The sequence below is a fragment of the Pongo pygmaeus genome, chromosome 1, assembly GCF_028885625.2.
Source record: "Pongo pygmaeus isolate AG05252 chromosome 1, NHGRI_mPonPyg2-v2.0_pri, whole genome shotgun sequence".
In the NCBI taxonomy this organism is placed as follows: Eukaryota; Metazoa; Chordata; class Mammalia; order Primates; family Hominidae; genus Pongo; species Pongo pygmaeus.
Window position 1 is genome coordinate 5,371,133 of NC_072373.2, and position 22,425 is coordinate 5,393,557.

Below are 22,425 nucleotides of genomic sequence, written 5' to 3' on the forward strand. Positions count from 1 at the left end.
TTTTCTTATTTTTACAGATTAAAAAAAGTATGTGGCAGATGGTTTAGGCTAAATATAACCAAAGCTAAATGCATCTCCCCCTAAATTACTTACCGCTGTACTTAATATTTATTTAGGATGTATTTTGTGTTTAGCACTAGCAAAAGGAAGAATAATTTTACTTTTTAATAATATTTGAAATACTTACTTTGAACTTCAAATTCATTCTCTCATTCTATTTATTCTTCCATGGCACTGTCTGAAATACCTGTCATTGGCTTCTCTCCTCTACAGTTTGACCCATTAGTTGGGTTTACATTGGTTTCCCACAGGTGATTGTGGTGAGCATGCACCCACTTTTGCAGCTATCTAATAAAAAGATGGAAATAGTTGGACAACTCGTATAAACTGTGAGAATGACTGGTGATGACTGATAGTAAGAGCTGGCTACTCAAGCTAATGTTTCTTGCTAGGTATGCTACAGTAGTCTCTAATAAAAATGGTGAAAAATGTTATGAGAGGAAACACAACGAAATATTTTTCTGGGTATAAAGTAATGTTACAAATTGCTTTTGGTATGAGTAGCCTGTTAAAGTTTCAAATATCATACTTAGATGATATTTTTAGAAACATCCTGAAAAATAGTCATGTGGTGCAGAATGATGTTTCAGTCAATGATGGATTGCATATATGACAGCGATCCCATAAGATTATAATGGAACTAAAAAATTCTTATTGCTTAGTGACGTAACATCATAGCACAATGCATTACGTTTTTATGGTGATGGTGGTGTAAACCAACCTATTGCATTGCCAGTTTTGTATAAAAGTATAGCACATACAATTATATACAGTACATAGTACTTGATAATAAATGACCATGTTACTGGTTTATGTATTTATTATACTGTTGTCATTTCAGAGTGTACTCTCTCTGCTTTTTTTTCTTTTTCAAAGGTTAACTGTAAACCAGTCTCATGCAGGTCCTTCAGGAGGTATTACAGAAGAAGGCGTTGTTACTGGAGATGACAGCCCCATGCACATTATTGCCCCCAAAAGCCCTCTGCTGGGACAGGATGTGGAGGAGGACAATGATATTGATGATCCTGACCCTGTGTAGGTCTAGGCTAATATATATGTTTATATCTAAGTTTTTAACAAAAAAGTAAAAAAAATTTAAGTAGAAAAAAGCTTATAGAATAAGGACCTAAAGAAAATACTTTTGTACAGCTGTACAGTGTATTTGTGCTTTAAGCTGTGTTATTACCAGAGTCAAAAAGCTATAAAATTTATTAAAAAGTTTATGAAGTAAAAAAGTTATAGTAAGCTAAGGTGAATTTATTATTGAAGAAAGAAAAATATTTTGTTATTGTAGCCTAAGTGTACAGTGTTTATGAAGTCCACAGTAGTCCACAGTAATATACTACACCTTCATAGTCACTCACCACTGATTCACCCAGAGTCACTTCTAGTCCTACAAGCCCCATTCGTGGTTAAGTGCCCTATAGAGGTGCACCACTTTTTTTTTTTTTACCCTGTGTACTGTATTTTTACTGTACCTTCTCTATGTTTAGATTTGTCTAGATACACAGATACCATTGTGTTAGAGCTGCATATTCAGTACAGTAACATGTTCAGCTTTGTAGCCTAAAAACTAGGTGTTTCTATGATGTTCAGTCAGTGAGGAAATTGCCTAATGATGCATTTCTCAGAATGTATCCCCATCATTAAGCAATGCATGACTGTAATGGAGTAATGTGACCTGGTATTCTTTTTCCTTTTTGTAGTTCACACTGTATATTTTTAAACAATACTTCAGTGTTTCAGTTTATTTGTGAACTTTGATTTGTGCACTCATTTACACATTCATACATGCATTCATTCACTCCTTCATAAATACTTTATTGATGAAATATTACTTACTGGAAGTGCCAGTGAGGTACAGGAGATACAGCAGTATACAGTGCTGAAATAGTCACAGCCCTCATGGACTTGACAGTGTGTTTATCATTGGATTGGATTTAAGAGAATTAGCTAATTTTTTTCTGTTGAGAGTTCATGCCATATTTGACTTTTGGATTTTCTGAGATTTAATACATTTGAAAATTTTGGTTTTAGAATTAGGCTAATGGTTACAGGTGCACCTCAGTTTATTGTGCTTTGTTTAATTGCACTTTGCACATACTGCATTTTGTACAAATTGAAGGTTTGTGGCAACTCTGTTGAGCAAGTCTATCTGTGTCATTTTTTCCAACAGCATATGCTCACTTCATTAGCATTTTTAGCAATAATGTTTTTAATTAAGATACATACTTTTTAAAAGACATGATGCTATTGCACATTTAATAGACTATAGTGTAGTGTAAATATAACTTTTATATGAGCTGGGAAACCAGAATTTCATATAACTTGTTTTATTGCCATATTTATTGTAGAGGTCTGTAACTGAACCCAAAAGTTCCCTGAGATATAACTTGTATATAGATTTTGATTTGGTCACTACATATGTTTATGATTGTTAGCTTATACTTACTGGCATTCTGAAATTTTCCTTTTTTCACTTAATATTGTTTTTGTGCTCTGTCCGTGTGCAATGTAGTTACAGCTGTAGCTAAAGCTATTGGTAGGTTATGCCTTTTAGCTGCTGTATAGTATTCCATTTTGAATATGTAGCACTACTTTTTATTTATTCTTTAATCGATAGACTTTTAGAATATTTCCCCTTTTCCTCTTCTAGTCAGTTAATACTACAATAATTGAGGTCTGTTATGAGTCAAAACTTTAAACAGCTTTGAAAAAGAGCTATCTTTTGTCTCATTAATGTAATTTTAAAATAGAAGTATTTGAATTTTGCCTTTAGTATTTTTGATATTTTGCAGAAAGTTCCAGTTGACTTAGTTTAAATGGAGTCTAGTTTGTGTGCTTTTCATACCTTACCAGTAAAAGTCCTGAACTGGTCATTTTACTTGGAGTGTATGAATTGGCACAGCACAGTACTGAACAGGTAAAAGGAAACAAAGTATAGGAAAGCAGCTAATTATAGTAATTGCAGCTGGTTTCAAAGTACTTCTAACAGTTTGTGCGTAATGCTTACTTGAAAGCATCAAATGGGTGCTAGTTGTGAAATAGAACACCTGTTTGTTGTTGAGCATGTGTTTATGCAGATGATTGTTGTTGTCAAAGCACCTTGATGTAGAGTAGTCCTGTTTACATTTACATTCTCCCCAAAGGATTAACAGTGTTCTCTCAATAAATTTGCAGTCTATTCTCCTCTCAAAGGCTGCTGTTTGGAGGGTGGTGTGAAAGAGGCAACAAGTGCTTGCTAATCACTTGAATATACATAATTAGCTACAGTCTGGTGCACTGGATTCTTTGTGGAACCATAACAATACTGATTGGCAAATGCACATAACAATAGATATGTCACCATATAGTCCTTGAGAGTGCTTGTTGTTTGTTCATTGGTATTTATTACTTATTTTTCTCAACATGAGTTAAATTTTTATTATCAGTACACAAACTTTTCCTGTTCTTTTAAATGAACCAGTGTGTTATATAACAACTCTGTCATCACTAAGAAGCAGTGTTGTAAATTTCTAGACTACCTAGAGTCTGAGGGTATTATTTAAAAACACATTTGCTGTATTTAGTAATTCCAAAGATTGAGAAACATCCAATCAGCCACCATCTCTTCCCTTTGGTAGGCTCAGCAAGGGAGTGGAGAAGCTTTTTAATGGAAGAAAGAGGCAGCTTTAGGTATGCTGTGGTTGGAAGGCTATTGGCATGGGAAAGCTGGAGGTGTGGGTATCTTGTGTGACTGGTCTGGGGAGCATCTTAGCTTTTTCTGTTTGGTCCTTGGTTGTCATTGCCCAAGTCCTGACCGTTCTGGGCTCTTGGCTGCAGAGCTTGTGGTTTGCCATCCTGCGTTGGTTGCAAAGGTTGTGGCTCAGAGTTCTGTGGTTATACATGATCTCACTGTTGTCCATTTTATATTCAGCCTCTCAGTGGGTAGTGTTGTTAAGATGAGGCGAAATTTATTTAGAAAAAAATATGTAAATCTATATGAAGAACAATATTAAGTAAATAATGTAGATGGCATGTGAATATGACACAAATTGTGAAGGTGGTAAATGAAATTAGGAAGAAAGGAAAAACCGTTACATGGTAATTACATATGAGGCATTTCACTGAGTGTTTTCCCATTTTATTTCATCTTATCCTCTTCAAAACTCTGTAAGTACAATACCATAATCCTGAAATTATAAATGAGGATTCTGAGGGTTAGTGAAGTACATTGGTCCATGGTTGCGCAGCTAATAAACAGGAGCTAGAATTCCAACCCAGAGCTTACTGACCTGAGCTTACTGACTTTTGACTCAAAAGAGGCACAAACTATTAGTTTACAAATGTGATCATTCCGTGAACTGAGATCTTTCAGTGCTTCACTTCTAGTGCCTTCTATTTCTCTTCACAGAACACTCTTTTTGGATAAAGAGGGTTTAAAAAATAATCTCTCTATTGATTTTTAAATAGCTGCGGTGGCTAGCTTCCAAGTCTGCAACTATGTACTTCCTTGTTTCAAGTTGGCCTCACTATGTGCGTAGAGGACGCCTTGGCTTATCCTAGTTACTGTTGCTGTACTGAGACCATCCGGTAAGAGTGACTCAGAGCTTGCTCATTACCTCTTCTTGCCCCTTAGTTCTTGCTGTATATCAAAGCAACTGTTTTCTAAATTCTTGTAGACTCTTTGTTCTCTATTGCCTTATTATTGGTGATATTGCATGCCATTTATCTTAAAAGTATGGATGGTAGAAAACATGAACTGCTACAACAACATAATATATATCTACAGCAGGCTATTATATATTTTTTTGCTTTCATTTTGGCTTGTGGTAGATACTTACATATAAGAGTTTATGCTATGAGCAGAAATAATCGAAATGTCACGGGATCCTTCAGGTGTCACTTTGCCAGCCGGGAACCATTGTGGCCTGTGGCGCCCCTGCTTGAGTTTCACTCACTCCCACTGTGCTCGTTCCCCCCACTCAGCCCGGCAGGCTGCACTTAGTTCGCCCAACCCGGATCCCACGCCTGACGAGGGCAAGCCAGGCTCAGAGCAGTGAAGGGTGTGTGAGAGAGCTAACACAGGGTCCGGCCAGCTGTGGTGGGGCAGGCAGCTCTGGGTGCTGGCACAGGTGCCAGCTCCTTGCCAGGCTGCAGCTGGACCAGGCGTACTACACGCAGTTTCTGGTGCAGGTGCTGGTGTCTGGAAGAGGGGCATGCGGTGGCACCCAAAAACTTGGGGACGCCAGCAACTGCAGAGCCTCAAGGAGTGGGTGAGGCGTGCTCTCTCATTCTCGCCACCCGCGGCTCGGCGAGCAGGGGGAGCATGTTTCAGCTTGTATCAGTCCCACCACCTCACCCCAGCCCACGGCTCCCAGGCTGGCCCAGCTCCACTGCCACTTCCTGTCACATGGGGCAGCTGCCCAATGCAGGCAGAAGGCAGGAGGGCTATAGTGTTACAGCTCTGGCTCGGGAAATCCTGATATCTGGGCCCCCAGAAGTGTCACTGCTCTTCACTCCTGCAGTCCAGCAAATGGGAGCATGTCACCACCCACAGTTTGGTGAGCTGGCCAGGAAAGCATTGCAGCCCTTTTCATGCCCACTGTTGGGTGGGTCCCGAATTCTGGTCCTTTGTCCAGGAAGAATGAGGTTATGTGGACAACTGGAAGGTGAGCAAGGTGGAGAAGTTTTACTGAGTGGCAGAACAGCTCAGCAGAGAGGAGACCCAAAGTGGGCAGCTCCTAAGGGTAGTCTTGACTTACCTTGAGTCCAGCTGAAGCTGGGGTTTTTATGGGCTCAGAATGGAGGAAGTGCGTTCTGATTGGTCCCTGGGCAGGAGGAAGTGCGTGCTGAGTGGTCCATGGGTGGACCTGGAAAAAACACCATTTGATTGGCTGAAAGGCATAAAGGAAATTCTCCCTCCAGGTTGTGGATTCCACCTAGAACTGGCAGCCAGGTTTTCAGGCTTCATGCTGTGTGTGGCCTGAAGGTTGGGTTTCACTGGGGACCTGTCCCAATCTGCCTAGGAATTTGTCTGCTTCCTGCCACTATCACAGTTTTATTTCTGAAATACACAAATATTTAAAGCTGTTAGGAAGGTGTCAGTAGAGAGACTTGGAAAATGCAGGCAAGATGAAAGTAAATTATTCTGGTAATAAAATGACCCATTCTTATTAGGGAAAATGAAAAATATATGTAAAGAAGAACACTGTAATTTATAATCTGTTGTCCAGAGATATTACTAATATTTTATGTCTCCTTAATCTTTTGTCTATGCACGTATTTATATATTTTTAAAATACAACATTTGGAATTTTATATCTTTTTTCTCTTAATATTATAAACGTTTTCCCATATCATTAAGGACTTTTAATAGCATTTTATAATTATTTACCTAACAGTTCTCCCTGATCATTAGACAGTTAAGATAGATTTCAGATCTTTTTTTAAGGTAGATTTTTATGAGTGAAATTACTGGCTCAAAGGATATGGTTACTTTCATGTCTCTTTATAATCTATGAGGTACTTGATTTTTTTCCTGGAAAGGCTGTACCAATTTATGTTCTCACCATAGTCTCATGCTTTAAACTCAGTGCATATGCTCTTATTTTCACTAGTATGTTGAATTCCATCTTTTTAATCTTTTCGAAATCTCAAATCATTCCCTCTCTTGTATTACCAGTCTGTCCCTCTCTGCTTTATCATTCACACCAGCATATAAAGGTGCAATAGTATCTTCCATCCTAAAAAGAAAAGCCCCCTCTTAACATATTGCTTCCCATTCCACTACTGCCTCTATTTCTGCTTCTCTTTTAATAAAATTTATTGCATGGTTTGTCCACACTGGCATCTTTCATATTCTCACCTTGTAGTTAATTTTCTGCCCTAAACTCTAGTTTATTTGGATTTCTTACTCCTCTGAAGAGTCTAGCAAAAATCATTGACATCCGCGTGAACATTTTTCTCTTTCTTTTTCTCTATCTCTTAATATCATTCAGCACAAGTAGCAGCTCAATTCTTGAAACCCAGTCTTGGTTTCTCCTAACTCATTGGCTCTTCCTTTCTGATCTTGTATCAGTTCTTGATACACTACGTGATGCCTACTTATTGGAGGGCCATGTTGCTCCATGGAGGACTCCTTTCCCTAAGGAAAAACTAAGTTTCCCTGAAGTCCTTTTTGTCTCTAATAACTTTTTTCCTCTTCTGGGATGTCTGGCATATGACTCTTGCCTTAGAGTCCATAGACTGCAAATGAGTTTGTGCTTTTAGTGACATGTACTTTAAAACTCATTGATCTTAGTTTTATTAAGGCTTTAGATTTTTGAAAATTTTCTTTCAAGTGGTTATTCTTTGAAATCGTGAAGAACTGACAGCATATGACCAGACAGTTTTTCTACAAAAGCATTGGGATTGCCTGTCCTGTCCTATCTGTTCCCATAAAGTTTTAGGTGAAATACAAAGTTTTATGATCTAAATTCACAATTGCTAGTATGATGCATTAGCACGCCATGAGTTCACAAGAACTCTTTGCATTATATTCCTGAATGATTAAAACTTACAACTGGCATAGTATCAAGTGCTGGCTGCCCAAGTGTCTCCCTCACAACCTATAGATAGAGTTTATTGCCTGTCACAGAAAGGGAGTACACCACCTGGTTAGAACTTTGGCAGTTTCTTGGAGGGAAGAAAGCAAGAATAGTATGTACTGAGAATCAAAGTTTGGTTGAGGTTGAGTCAATACTGGGTGTGTGTGTGTTTGATTAAGATTGGATGATGACCATTATGCAACAGAAAGCAAGTCCAAGAATCTTTCATACTGTTGGAGCTTTCTATTGAATCGTTGATGCGTGTTTCAGGAGTTTGCTGTGATGAACAATCAAACCGTTTGCCAGGGTGAGGCTCTCCCTGAATAGTCAAGTCATGTTAACGTACACTGTAAGTTGTTTAGGGAGTTGGTAGTTTTAGTCTTCAAGTTGTATGTGGTTTCCGTTAAACTATTAATGTCATAGGACTACAACATATTACTTCAAGCTCTTAGAATGTCTTTCACTTATTTTTGAGAGATGTAGCTGAGTGCTGCTTATAGTTAGGTCAATTCTTATAAAATGCCAACATCCCTTTATGCCTAAATATCAAATCAGTGTTATAATTATTTTTTTAAACTAAGATTATATCAAATTTTTTAGTTTGATACTTACAAAATAGTTATGATGCTTTTTTTCTTGGTTCTCTTTTTTTGTTTGCTAGAAAGACTTTGAACTATAAGGGTGGAGGTTCCTTTTCTGTAGACTTAAGAAAGAGGATGTGAAACTTGGTTTCATGAGTTCTAAATACCTCAAGTTATTGTTGCAAGAATAGGGTTTTCAGTTTTGCAATTTCAGCCTATAAATTACAATGAAGAGTAAGAGTCCTTATAATAATAAACTTTTGGGGCTGGGAGCAGTGGCTCACACCTGTAATCCTGGCACTTTGGGAGGCTGAGGTGGGAGGATCATTTGAGGCCAAGAGTTCTAGACCTTCCTGGGCAACATAGCAAGACCGTATCTCCACAAAAAGTGAACAAAATTAGCCACGCATGGTAGTGCATGCCTGAAGTCGCAGCTACTTGGGAGGATTGCTTGAGTCAGGAGGTCAAGGCTGTGTTGAGCTGAGATTGTACCATTGCACTCCAGCCTGGGCAACAGAGCAAGACCCTGTCTCAATCAAGCAATCAATCAATCAATCAATCAACTAACTTACTTTTGGTATTGTATGCTGATTTGTGAAGGCTGAACCTAGGATTAAGTGTTGTTTTTTTGTCTGCCCTTTATTTTTCTTCCCTTAAGAGATGCCATGTTGAGCTGCCTTGTCCTGATTTTGACCCACAGTGTGTATTCAGCCTCAGCACTTATTATGTAGGTTAGGCTCCTTTTAAATGTTAATGTTTCACATTTATGCTTGTGTGAATTGCTCATTTTCTGTCATAACCTGGGGGTATGGAAGGAATCTGTTGAAGACCAAGGAGGTAGACTTTACCACAATACTGACATCTCTCTTCTCAGCTCAGGCAGGAAGCCTTGGCTAGGCCACCTATTGCCACTGCTTAAGTAGAAGGTGATTGGTAGAATCTTATCTGCTTTGCTTTGACTTTTCATTGCCAGAGTTTGTTGAAGGATGCCAGATGTTTGGGAAAACAAGTTTCTTTCTGCTTTCTATCCCTACTCTTGTCAAATTCTTACCTGTTTTTTCATGAGGATGCCCTGGCTTGCAAGAAAAAGCAAGAAAAATAAAAACATAAATTTGATTCTTAATTTGAGCATTCTGACCCATTTTCAGCTTTATATATCCTTGGTCCATTTTTCTGCCTGTTATTTTGACAACTCTCATGGCTGTGGGACTGAGTGCTTGTTCATAGATAAATTTTAACTTTCTTTTGGGTTGAAAAAGAGAATATTGGTTGATAAGTTGAGCAACCACAGACTGAGATTTTCAGAAAATTGATAACTTCTTTTGAGAATTTACTGTTGTAAGTTATAGAAACTGAACTTAAATATTACCAAACAACCATATTAAATATTTGCCATATTTTGGATTGTTCCCTGCATTAATTGAGTTCACTTTATAGGTGTAAAATATTTTTACATTTAGTAAGTAGATCAAATAATATTAACCCCACAATTTTTTCCCACACGTTAAAAAACACCTGACTCTTCATCCAGATAATTTTTCCCAATTTCACCACCGGAATTTACTTATACATCCTTTAATACCTAAATAATCAGTCTTGTTCTGTTATTACCTGCCTTTCGTAAATAATTGAAATGGATTTGGCTTACATATTGGGGCGTGGGTTAACCTCCAGTTGGAACTCTAAATTTATCAGACTTAAGATCCGTTATAATGCCCAGCAGCAGAATAATTAAAACAGATTTGAAAAGATGAGTAGCACCCACCAGCATACTAGATATTAATGTTGGAGGTATGAAATTTCAGACATTAATGTTGGAGGCATGAAATTCCAGAGCTGCCTGCACTAGGCCTTTATGAGAACTAACCTTTTAAAAAGGCCAGTAGCTTTCCTAGTCTTCTACGAAGTGCCAGATAGATGAGTGAATGTGCATAAACACCTTTCTGTGTGTACTTTTTAGCTATTACTTTGAAAATTGTAACAACATATATATTGCTTATCCATTTTGAATCAACTGTGACATCTTTTAGCCATGTATATGTGGCATATGTATTGTTTTCATTAAATCATTGAAATTATATAAGCCAGTTACCACTTTCACTGATTTTTCTTGGCAATGGTGTTTTGGAAGAATTAAATATATTTGAACTGTATATTGAAGTAGTCAAAATGACCTTCAAAAGGAATGTAATGATCTTAAACATAATATTTTATTTTATTTAGTTGTCACAAGGACCTTATTTCTGTGGTTATGCCCCCGACCCTTAACCCTTGCAGTGAGCAGTGTTACTGCTGTAGTATATTATTCTTGTCTCTGAAGTAGAGACACAAAAAAGGCTGAGTTCTGTTCGGTTATTCTGCTAGATTGGTCACATATTCCTGGAGAGTGGTGTTATAATTTTTTTTTCCTGCATCTTTGCAGATAGCACGGTGCCCCCATGGAATACTTCATTCACTCTAGTCACTGGTGAAGTCCTACTCATCAACCCTTCAAGTTATAGCTCAAGTTTCACCTCTTGTATCTTGTCTTCCCTTGTCACCATTTGAAAGTAAACTCTTCCTTCAGAAACTGTCAACACTTTCCAGAACTTTTCTTACTGCCCTTATTGCAGTTTCATTTCTTTTTCTCTCTTTTTTTTTTTTTCTTTAAAGACAAGGCCTTGCTATATCTCTGAGGCTGGAATGCAGTGGCCTTATCATAGCTCACTGCATCCTCAAACTCCTGGGCTCAAGCTAACCTCCCGAGTAGCTAGAACTACGGGCATGCATCATCATGCCAGGCTAATTTAATTTTTTTTTTTTTTGGTCTAGACAAGGTCTTGCTATGTTGCCCAGGCTGGTCCTGGACTCCTGGCCTCAAGTGATCCTCCTGCCTCAGCCTCCCAAAGTTCTGGGATTATAGGTGTGAGCCACTGTGCCTAACCCTACTTTTGTTTCTTGTGTACCTGATTTTTATTCTGTATTGTAGGATATTTTATAACAATAGTTGCCTTTTCTTCATCTTTTTTCCCTCAGAAACTGGGAAGTATTTTGTTGGCCAGAGATTTGAATGATTTAAGAATGATTTTAATTTAAAATTCAGTTTTTTCTCCCAGGAGATACTCAGCTCTTAAGTTAGTATTTCTTAAAGGGAGGGCAATAGTCCACCTGTATTAGAACCCCCTTAATCCTTTGTAAAAGTGTAGTTTTCCAGAAAATGAAATTAGTACTTGTAGGTCTGGATCCTAGAAGATTGATGCATTTGTATTAAGTGCCATGGTAAGTCATATTTACACGAAAACTTAAGATTCATTGCCTTAAATTATTATGGAAATAAATAAACATTAAGATACCATAAGTCTTACAATGTAGAAAAAAATTCCTTACTTTTGCATTTGAAAAAAGTATGCCTTTGAAAACTAAATTCCTTATTGATTCTCAGTTTTTGGTCTTGATTACTGATTTGCTCACCTAATAGTTCTCTAATGTATGTAGGTTTAAGGAACTAAAAATAAAGGTATTACTGACTGAACTAGTTGGTATGTAAAGTAGAAAATAGTACAACTGCATACTCAGTAACGGGTAGTCTTACCTTTTCTAGATTCTTTGTTTTTTCTTTTTTTCCTCAGTTTTTCTAGATTTTGGCCTACCTTGTATTATCTTATTTGTTTGTTTGGTGTAACTTCTTCTTTTGAGGACTGCAGGGATGACGTTCTTGTTTTCCTTCCTGTATCACACAGCATTGTTACAGTGGCTCAGAAAGGCATTTCTGAGTAACTTGAGGATTATTTATGTTTGTTATAAAATGAAATTTGTTGTTTCTGACGTGGAAAATAAGGATATAAATTTCATGGGAATTCATTTTAAATGAAGTTTCTTGAGAGAGACAGCTTTAACTTGAATTTTGCAGCAGCATCTAAAACGAAGCCAATAAAAACACCTTTTTTTCCCCAGGCAGATATTACTCTGTCTCCCAGGCTGGAGTGCACTGGTGCATTATGGCTCACGGTATCCTCCACTTCCTGTGCTCAAGTGATCTTCCATCTCAGACTCCCAAGTAGCTGGAACTGCTGACAGGTTCCACTATTCTTGGCTAATTTTTTTTTGTATTTTTTGTAGAGACAGGATCTACCCAAGTCTCAAACTCGTGTCGTGTCCTCAAGCCCTCCTGCCTTGGCCCCTAGAGTGCTGAGATGACATGAATCACAGTGCCTGGCCTCAGTGGAGACACCTTATTCTTGATTGTGCCATTTTCCATAGGGATTGGTGGCTGGATTGTACTTTCTAGTGGTGAAAGTAACGGTGAGGTAATGGCTTTGAGTCTAGGGATCAGATCCTTGAATCAGTAGTACTATAAGTGAGAAGTATTAATATGACATAGTGAATTATCTATAATTTCTAGAGAACGTTTAACTTGCATTCTTAGATCTGGAGATGGAGGGCCGGTTGATTCAGACTACATTGGCTTCAAAGTGATAAATTCTATATTCGCCTCTACTAGGACATATAGAAAAAGAAAATAGCTTTGAAAGTATGGCTCTTTCTTTCTTCTTTTTCTGAATAGTGACAGGCATCTATGAATAGTGATGAATTCAGGAAAACTCCTAGGCTAGACGTTATCTTGACAGTTGGTGGACAGATGCTCCTGATTTGAGTGTGAGACTGAGGTATTCAGAAAGTACTTCAAAACACTCTCCTATGCCAGCTAACATTATTTTCGTTATATTGTGATTGAGTTTTTAGTTGCTTTGTAATAATCCCTCAGATAAAGGGCCTGGTGTGAGCTGGAAAAATATTTATCATTTATTTTGAGCATAACAGCATATAGTCATTTTTATAAATTGTTTTTCAGACCTTATTACTACTTATAAACTAATGTATTAAAACACATATTAACAATTTCACCTTGAACATTTTAAATGAAAATAATAAATGTTAATGTTTAAATGAAAAGTGTTTAAATTTCAGAATTGATAATTTTGAAAATGGGTGCCCAGACTTACTGCATTTCTCGAGAAAGATTAATTGCTTCCTAGACAAGGTTCTTACGGTGATAGTTGTTTTTACATTGCTCATGTCTAATATGATATTTGAGGTGTAATTTGCCATGGTATTTCTTTTTCTGAGTTAGTCGATGTTTTATTGAAGACATGAATCATTATGTGATTCTCTCCATTTAGGAAAAAATTTTCCATCTTTTTCAGTGGGGATTGGGCAGGTCACTCTCATCCAGGGTTCTCTAGTTTAGAATTTGTTCTTCTTAGTCTGAAGGAAGTTGTTGACTTTCTATGTGTATTATAAGGGCCTTTTTTAACTTCATGCATTGGTCTGGGGGTGTGATGATCATTAGAAATGGTGAAGTTATGTGATGGGGGAAATACCTTTTATAAAACAAATTTTGGCAATTATGTTGTTTTCCCCTTAGCATTTTATTCATATGCATGTACTCAGAAGCATGCACAGAATATTTAGACATGTTAAAATTTACGTGGAGCTGCTTTAATGGAACTTTATATCATAAAGTAAATTTAGGTTGTTGCTATTTTAATGTATATCTTTTTCTCTGAAGTTTTATAGTATAATGTTTCTTTTTTATGATAACCAGTTCAAATGTAAGCATAATATAATAAAACCTTAAGCTCGCAGTCTAGTCCTTGCAACACGAATATAGCAGATGTGTCAGAATATATGAATTGTTCTTAATGTTAAACTTTTGTTCGTGAGAATAACGTAACACCTGCTGTGACCTACTAAGCTGTGTAAATTTTAATGACTGTAAAACTAAAATGTATTCATAGCCAAAATGTGTTTGGAAATTATTTGGAATGTCTTATGCTTGGCTCCTTTAGAGATTTTATTATATAATATGTAGAAATTTAAGTCTGCTATAAAAGTTGAAAATTATTATAACGTCTATGTTACTTAAAAGTTACCTAGAAAATTATAATACCTAGGTTACTTTTATCTTTTCTTAAAAAAGTTATCTGTAGGGTAATCTCACCTCTGATGTGCCTTGCCTGGAAGCAACAGAAGTGTTATCTAATACTACACAAATTTGTTTCTTTTTAGCAGTGGCATTGTTTAATTCTACAAATATTTTGATACCTTCTAAAAGTAGGTAGGATTACATTGGCATAGTAAATTTCCCAGAGTTATTAACTCCTTTTTCTCTCCATTATGTAAAAAATAGTAAGACAACATAAGAATTATAAGGGTACTACTAGTTTATATTTGCCAGTATAGTAGTGGAAAGGGAATGATCCCTTTCCTCCTCGTCATAAGGGTTATGGCCAACACTCCTATAACAAAATACAGATTAATAAGAGAAAAGCATAACAAATCTATTTAATTATAGTTTTACATGACACAGGAGCCTTCAGCATGAAGACCCCAAACATATGGGACAACTATCCATTTTTCAGTGCTTAGGTTCAGTGAAAAATGGACAGCTATGTAGAAATAGGACTGGACAAAAAGGTTATGATCTAATATTAATAGACTGCATGTAAAAACTCACCAAGACCTGTCTGTTCAGATTCTTCTTGGCCTCTCTCTTGTAATGTTTCTTCCTCCCAGGTATGGGACAGGACCCCTCTGATGAGGGTCTTATGACCTGTATTATTGGGACAAGGGTAGGTCAGAGAATTTCTAGACAGAATTTCTGTCTAGGCCAGTTCCTAGACAGAAAGGTGAGGGGAAGGTTAGAGTAGTAATTGTAGTTTTTTTGGCTGGCTTTGGAGGAGAGAGTTCTAGTCTTTATTATCTGCCTTGGTGAGGAGGAATTCTGGTGTCTGTACTTGCTTTGGGGGAGAATGAGGGGCAAGAGACAGGAGGGCAGGAGAAGATGAGAGAGATCTGGGTTCTGAGGCTGCTTCTGATGCCTTCCAGTGTCCTTTAGTGCAAAGTACTTTGTGTGCTGAAGTGCCATATTTTGGAGTATTGTTTTCTGAGCGCCAGCATTAACCCTATTTGCCAATGGAATATGGTGTGGCGGTGTGGCGAGTACTTTAAAAGAATGGTTTACATGCTTGTTTTCCCAAGAGTATATACCGAGAGCTTTTCGGAATAGTTGGACCATCTGGGAATACGTAAAAAATAAAAGGAAAAGGACAAGAGATTGTTGCATTTTGATTGGCTCCAAATTGCATTAACCCTTATTATTTATCTACTTTATAATTTTAAGATACTAATATTTGAGGAGATCTCTTTATTCAAATTACTGGTTTAAGATAATATTGTGATATTAACAAGTCTCTTTTTTTCTCCTCACATCTTTTAGACCAGAGCAGACAGGCCAAGTCAGGCTGAGATCCTATTTACGATAAAAATCATAGAACTCTGTGTAGTATTGATAAAACACATGAAGATTATATTATACTTAGCTTTTAATTATATTTTGACATTTGCTCATGTTTGATTTAGAACTTTTTTATTTTCTTTTTTACTATTTCTTTTGGTCTCATCAAAAAGATTTTACGATCCTTTTTATTTTGGCAAAATATATGTAACATAAAATTTACCATTTTAACCATTTTTATTTTTATTTTATTTTTAATTTTTTTTGAGTTTGAGTTTTGTTCTTGTTGCCCAGGCTGGAGTGCAATGGCACGGTCTTGGCTCACTGCACCCTCACCTCCTGGGTTCAAGTGATTGTCCTCCCTCAGCCTCCCGAGTAGCTGGGATTACAGGCATGTGCCACCATGCCTGGGCAATTTTGTATTTTTAGTAGAGATGGGGTCAGGCTGGTCTCGACCTCCTGATCTCAGGTGATCTGCCCACTACGGCCTTCCAGAGTGCTGGGATTACAGGTGTGAGCCACCACGCCCGGCCACCATTTTTAGATATACAGTTGCTTTCATTTCTTACGTCTCTCTCTTAACACCAAGGTTATTAAGTAAGTATTTAAGAACATACAAGAGATGTTCAGTGTAGCAGAGATTGGCCAAATCCGTTTGCACATAATACACCTACTCTGCCCTAGCACCAATCTAGACTGTTTTTTGCAGCTGTCTTGGAGTTAGGTGTGGCCATACGACTGCGTTCTGGCCACTCACATGTGAGCAGAATTCATGCATGCCTCCTCTAGGCTTGGGTCGTGAACATCTCTGTTCAGTGTTCTTTCTCTCTTCCCTTCTGATGGCAGTCATGAAACCAAGGAGATGGAAGAGCCTCTAAAAGGGAGGAGTCTAGGTCCTTCAGTCACTGCCATTGAAAGGAAACATTGTTTTGACCTTACATGAGCCAGAAACAAAGCTTTCATTGTAGTAAAGCACTAAGTTGTCATGATTTACCTCTCTCAGCAGCCGGCATTACCTTCAGTGATACACTCAACAGTGATTTGAGTACGTAATTTAGTTTACTCAAAGTATACTTCTCGTTTCTTAGCAATTGGAATTGGTAGTCAGGAAAACTAAAGTTGAACTGAGGAGCGAGAAATTGGGGTGTGACTCCAGTTGGAGGAAGACTTGGTGTGGAACTCGATGAGATGAATAAAAGATAGTGAGAACAATTTGGAATGTTTTGTTAGGGAATTGATACAAAAAACTTAGAGTTAGCGGAGAGTTATAGTATGAATAAATAAGAGTAATTTTGGGAGTTGTAGGAGTAGGGGGGCATTATGAAATAAGAAAAGTCTCTGAGAGTTGGGATAGGATTTAAACACTATCGGTTTTTTTAAAAAGGAATTTTGCCACATTCCACATGCAGCTTGCAAATGTTTTTGCAATGACTCTCTTGACATACGTGATACTCAGAAGAAGGTGGAATGTTTAAATGAATAGAACTGTATACCTATATATCTTGTTTGCTGGGAGTTAGATTCATTACTTGAATAATTTCCCTAATGAGTCATTCCCTTAGGGGAATTATCCATAAGGGAATTATCCCCTTAGGGAATGACTTATCCCATGAAAATAATTGGATTATGGCTTGTTTTGTGCACATATGAAATCCAGTTTGTTGGACTTCTACAACACCTAAATATAGGTGAAATTTACCTTGTGTTTTGGACAGGCAAAATATTGGATAGAATATTTAAAAAGAAAAAATTCATCAATTCATTTTGCTAGCGTTTACTCTTCATAATTGAAGCTGAGGCTGGGCGTGGTGGCTCATGCCTGTAATCCCAGCACTTTGGGAGGCCGAGGCGGGCAGATCACGAGGTCAGGAGATCGAGACCATCCTGGCTAACATGGTGAAACCCCGTCTCTACTAAAAAAAATACGAAAAAAAAAATTATCCGGGCGTGGTGGTGAGGGCCTGTAATCCCAGCTATAAGGGTAGCAGCCTCGGGAGGCTGAGGCAGGAGAATCACTTGAATCCAGAAGGCAGAGATCGCAGTGAGCCAAGGTCATGCCACTGCACTCCAGCCTGGGCGACAGAGCAAGACTCTGAAAAAAAAAAAAAAAAAAAAAAAAAACATTAGATAGGTAAAATGTTTGTGGCTTTAGATAGCTTTTTTTTTAAAGAAAGCTTTAAAGTGAAGATTTAATAATTATAAATTAAAAATACACTACATGACTCACTTGATGTTTCCAATTTTCATCTCCTATGTAAATAACAATACAGAGAATGCATACAATCATTGACTTGTGGACACCCATGTCCCCAGTTGTGTGTATGTTGGAAATGGTTATAAGACATGGGGATTTTCTTACCTCCTGTTCATAATTGCTTCAGCTACAGATCAGATTCCCTTCTAAACAAATGGTAAGAGACCACCTCAACTGAGCCTTGGGTGGTGTTTTAGAAGCAATTGCTACCTCTAATTGAAGAGGAAAGGTCCTCTGTTTTCTTATGCATAGCATCCAATGTAAAATGAATGTAGCTCTCTTCTTTGACCTTACTCTTATTTGCATACTTTAATGGGTGTAATCATAGAAATGTTGCATATTCAGCATAACTGGATTCTAACTTATAATTTATTTTAAAAATAAAAGTCCTATTAAAAGGGATTTGAGATTCCAGGATTTCTTACAAGTATAATGTAGAATGTATGTTTTATGATCGAAATTAGCTGGACTTGAAGTCAAAAGAACTAGTTCAATAACATGTGTCTTCACTTGAAATCTTGGTTCCCTAATCTGTAAAATCACCAATATACTAGAATCTTGGTGTTGAAAGTAACCTATGGGGCAGTTTGATGCCACCTTTAACTCAGAACTCAAATTGCTTTAATAACATCTTTGATATGTGGCCGTCCAATGATAGGGTGCTCAATGTCTCATTCTTTAATCAGGTGCTTATAGCTTTGAAACTCTTGAGCATAGAATACTGATGATAATATTAATATCTGACTTGTCTCTCTCATATGAAGTAAGGAGAATGAAAGCAAATATTAAAGTAGCAAGTAGTATTTAGATATACAGTGCTTTTTTAACTAATGACATGTGGGAACTAGTTACCATTTGTATTAATAATTTTTTAAAATGATAAACTAAATTTGAAATCTCTGACAATGACCATTGGAACCCAGCCTGTTTATCAGGTGAAGTCTGCCAGTGCTTCCAGTATTTTTGATACTACCTAGTCCTTGAAAATTAAAAATCTTGACCCACAATTTAAAAGCCACTGGGTATGACTCTTGGGAAGACATTTCAATTACCTAGTATACAATAATAGTAACTAAAAGACTTTAATACAAATTGAAATTATATGGAAGTTACTTAAACATTTCTAAAGTAACACTAAACCACATTCTTTAATGTATTATGTGTCATCGGTAGCATTGCCTGTAAGAGGTAGCAGCAAGCTGAGTTTATGAAGGAAAAAAACTTCTGAGTGAGCTAAGGAGCTGGTGGGTAGAGTGTGGAAGATGGAGCAGACAGACTGAGATCCATCCAGGCCTGGGAGGGGAATGGGAGAGAGACCAGAGACGGAAGCCAGACTTGACACAATCCCTGAAGAAGATAAAACAAAGTGATTTAATCACCTTCCAGATCTTACTTGCAAAAGGGCTACCTATATTCTTTGGATGAAGTGTTAGTATTATTAGAATGACCCATTTTTACTTGTATTAGCTTCAGTGGATCTTTGTTCCTTGTAACTGAAAGAGCTCTAATAGAGCACTAAGGTTAAAGACAAGTATCAGGGGTAAATATTTGGCTGAGGCCTACTTCTGAATAGTATTCTAGACATGACCTCTCCTCTTTTCATTCCTTTTTCCACATCATCATTATAAAATATGAAGTAATCATTTTTAATTTCTTGTCTTTCTGAATTTAAAATTCTATGTTAGGTATTCTCATTGCTTGATTTGTGTTTATTATAGAAATGAAGAGTTTGTTTTAAACTATGCATTACTTGAATTTCTGCTGAGGAAGTCCATACGCATATGTTAGGTTTTTTGCATCCCAAAGTCTTGGATTAGGTTTTGCCATCATTGTTAGTGTATCAATAGACCACTGCATTATTTTCTTAGTGGTATGTCAGTCTTTGGCTTAATATTTGCAAGTATTTAATAATACCCCATACATTATAAATTAAATTGTATTTGGTACCTGCTAGACCTTATGAGAAATTATTCACATTTAATAAGAAAACAGCAACTTGTTACTTTTGTGGCAGATATGAGCTCTTAAAAGATGCAGCGTAGGTAAATAAAAATGAGAATGTTTACCAGACCCACTAGGATCATTTGGTTCTGTAATTCTTATTTATGAACATTTTCTTACAGCTTTGTTCTAATTTAATTATCCCTATTCCCCTTTAGGTAAAGGATATCAGAATTGTGATTATATGAAGAAGGGTTCTTCTTAAAAATCATGTATTCTTGGCAAATATTTCTTATTAGAAGCTTTTAAAACAGTCTTAATTTTTCCTTACAGACAGATTTTTCTGCAGTGTTGTCATTGATATAATCAAAATGGTTTCAGGTAGTTCAGAAATTGTTGACAGATTAACGAAGAAAAACTTTTGATCAAATGCTGTAACAACACCTTTCCTGGACAAAGTCATCATTATTCTGTTAAATTTTCAGATCTTATATTCACATCCCATTTACCCTAAGTATTATCACTAAATGGAGTATTCAGCTTACAGACATATCCCTCAACTTGATTTTCCTAAATGGAAACAATTTTTTTTTTCTCCACTAAGAATGGCTTTTTATTCATATGTGATAAAAAGATAAGTCATTTGGTAACACCTTTGAACCTGTTTTCAAAATAATGAAAATTTTCTCTTCTAAAAATACTTTTTTCTTTCCCTCATTTATTTAACAAGAAGAGTTATTATGTAATGTTTTTCTGCAAATTTTTAGAAAAAGAATGATCTCCCCCCACTTTGTAGAGAATGATCCCATTTTTTGTTTAACACCAGATAGTATCATGACATTGTTAATACAGTAGGATTCACCCAGTTTGAAAGTATACAGAATCAGACTTCTGTTGTTGGTCACATATTTCTCAATCAAAACATCTGTCTATGTCAAAACCAAAGTCAGCCCAGTATAATGAACTTTTAAGACCCATGTTAATATTTAAAAATATTTAGTAAACTGTAAAGCAGTATACAAAAGTGAATATTTTTATCCAAGGTGTAAATTGGTCATATGGCCCAATACCAGTAGCATAAAGGGAAGCCACTATACTAGTAGTGGGTGACAAAGTTTATTTCTGTTAAGCCAAAATGGAGATTTATTATAGAAAATTATTAGTGGTACTTTTTGGATGAAGCCATTCCTTCTTAATTTAATTACGCCCAATTTCCTGGGTAGAGTCACAGTCTTTCTTCTAAAGACAGATTACTTCAAGCTTTAGTAGGGACTCTTAGTTCTGTCTTGAGCTAACAATACCTTAAAATATTCTGCTTTTTCATGTCCCCAAAATATTGATCAGAAGGATACTTGTGGTCAAATGGATGCTGTAGAAATTCAAACCAGTGATTTTACTCCACTTGAAATTTAAAGGATTCATATGAGTTCAGTTGAGTATGTCAGTTTTAGAACATAGTTTATATTGAGTAAACACAGAATATTTTACCTAAAAGGGGCACACAGATGTCATTACAGTGAATTTACTTCTGATTAAACTAATCTTGTTCCCTATATATTTTGATATATATTGTGCCATGATAACCAGTGTACTACTAGTGTTATTAAAGTCTTTCTTCAAATAGTAGACAGATTTTTATAGAATTTTGAAGTAGACAAAATAAGTCAATTTATGTTTAGATTTTAAAAAAACGTGAAAGCTTTTCTATATTCTCCTCCCCATGCCAGCTAGGTGCTTGGCACATAGTACTTAATAACTATTTAATAAATGACAGAATTTCTTTTCCTAAAATTTTTAGGACATATGCAAGGAAATTCTCTTGTATCTAGGTTTACTGATGTGTGTGAGGAAGAGTTACATCTGCTTCAGTGAAATACAAAATTAAACCAGGTGATCTTTCTGAAAAATTATTCTTATGGTGACATATCAGAAATCTTATCAACAGCTGTAGTTTATTCTGTTGGAATTTTCAAAATATACTGTACCTTAGAAACACTCCAATGAACCTGTATTCATTAGTTTTTTGTTATGTTAAAGAAAAAATATTTTTACAAAGTGGACACATTGTTTAATTTTGTTTTGCATTTTACTAGATTGCAGTGCAAGGCCAATAAATTAAACCTAGGCAGTTCTGTTGCTAATTACACACAACTTCTCTTGAGTATCAGATATTCAAATCCATTTTATGAATATGGTAGAGAGAATAACAACTGTAAAACAAAGCAGTGTGCATGTAAGTGACTGTTAGCGTGCATTTCAGAAAGGATAAATGCTCACCATATGGTACAATTACTGTGTCCAAGTTTTCAAATTAGCTTCTCTCATCCTCCTTATTACTGTCTTTAAAAAGAGAGGAAAAAACCCAACATGATTTATCTACTCTGCAGCAGAACTCTTGACGCAAAACAGCAGCCCAGTTCTGTCCAGTTTTTTTTTCCCTTAGCATAATAGAGGCTGTCGGACTTTTTTATACTAATTACTGTGTGAGCCTCAGATGAACCCCCTTCAATTCACAGGGCTTTGTTAAGGGAGGAGCTGTCAATGTGTCTGCCCGTTTGCAGCTGTGCTGTGGCTTTAGCTTGCTTAACATTATGCTGCTTTTTAGACTTGACAGAAGGGAATTTTTTTTTTTTTTTTTTTTTTTTTTTTTTATTAAGGCAAAGCAGCCTTGTAGCGAAATGGTTTAAGCAGCTGCATTGTAGGGAAGCACAAAGAAGTTATTATTGTGTCTGTTTAGGGGGGTAG

At 36.5% G+C, this 22,425-nt stretch overlaps 1 protein-coding gene across 6 annotated transcripts in view; it reads left to right on the top strand.

The window, feature by feature from the left end:
• AKT3 (AKT serine/threonine kinase 3) overlaps positions 1 to 22,425 on the top strand; it is a 365,144-nt gene that overhangs the window by 122,642 nt on the left and 220,077 nt on the right. Inside the window, exon 1 of one of the 6 annotated variants that reach the window (XM_054501274.2) lies at positions 953 to 1,095. The exons of the other annotated variants lie outside the window; for them this stretch is intronic. The gene's annotated coding sequence lies outside the window, so the exon portion shown is untranslated. Of the gene's footprint in view, positions 1 to 952; positions 1,096 to 22,425 lie in introns of those variants that run through there. 6 annotated transcript variants of the gene reach the window in all.